Genomic DNA, 1,558 nt, shown 5'->3' with positions numbered 1-1,558 from the left:
CAAACCCATACACTGCTATTTTTAGCCCTGCAATGCAAGCCTCACAAGCGCTTTGAGAGTCACTGCTGTGGTGGGTTTTTTTTGTTTGTTTGTTTGTTTGTTTTTTGCTGTGTCAACTCCCCATATTGATTTGCTCATTAAATGACCACAGAAGTATTTATTTAAATAATTTCTCATTAAAATATATCCTGCAAAGAATGTTTTTATATTTTCTAATGATACTGAGTGAGAACATACTCATATTTTTCATCAGAAGCTCTCTGTGCTTTTGGGAATAGTAAGTGATATCCACACACAAAAGAGTTCCTTTACCAAGAACTCACAATCTGCCACAAACTTGCTCTGTAACCGTTGAGCAGTCACTTAAATTCTCTATTCTTCACCTACCCCATTCCGGGCCAAGAAGGCCTAGCTTAAATGCTCTGTATAAGTGCTATTATGATTAAGAAGAATAGGGATATTGCATTGAATTTTGATCTTTAGATTCTGTTCTGGATTTCAAATAGTGTCAAAATCTGAGTTCAGATCCAAGGTTTGGATTCACGCCCATTTGTATCTTGCTAAATTGCACTATACTACTCTGCACAATTCTTAATTCAAACACAATAAATGGTGGTTTCATCCCATTTCTAAGTATACATTCAGTACCCAAACCTGGGTGATTAAGTTAGGTGCTTAAATCAATCAAGTCTGAAAAAATGTCTAACTTCTGTGTTTCAGATATCCAACTCTAGATTAGGGATTATATTTACTTCTCTCACAGGCATTTATGAGAAATAATTGATTATTTGTACAGAACTTTAAAGATGAAAAATATTATTTGATTTAGGAAATGAAACTAAAAATTAAAATCAGTTATCTCCCTGTGAAGGCTGCATGGCATGAAATATTTCTTGGATGCTACAAGAACATGATCAAACCTGATGTTGCTCTGAGATCATTAAACATTCTTCATTTAATCTTAATCAAATCCAAAATACACCCTTTCAATTTTTACAAATGGGGATTGGCACTCTGTTGAAGTATTTCTATGTTATATACATTTTTGTAAACTCACTTGTCTTTGGTATCTTTTTGGTCCCTTGATATCCCTTTGCATCTTATTTCTGGTCTTAATGCAACAATTTTTATCTGAATCTCTGATAAAATTCTGACTTGGCAACCTAGTGTTCTCTTAACTCTTAAATTTTCCTCCGTGACTATTTCTGCGCTTGTTAAATAAGGCACAGAGATGAACAGGAGGTAAACTGAATGAGTGACAGAGAGTCTATGTGAGTCACATCAATATATATTTATTCCTATTTGTCTTTTCACATTCTAATATCCACACAAGTAACAAAAGGATTCTACCCACTTTGTGGTCAGCTTCAGGAAGAATATACTGACAAGTCAATTTTTCTTGACAAAGAGAAAGTTGGCTTACTATTTTAGACATTTCTAATGTGCCCACATCTATAATATTTAAGCACCAGATCCAAAATTAAGAGATCCAAAAATTGTCATTTAAGGACTATCTGCTGTTACTTAGAATAAATTTAAATAAAATCTTTTTTTCTTT

This window comes from Lepidochelys kempii, chromosome 2 (genome assembly GCF_965140265.1).
Source record: "Lepidochelys kempii isolate rLepKem1 chromosome 2, rLepKem1.hap2, whole genome shotgun sequence".
NCBI lineage: Eukaryota > Metazoa > Chordata > Testudines > Cheloniidae > Lepidochelys > Lepidochelys kempii.
This window is presented reverse-complemented; position numbering follows the sequence as displayed.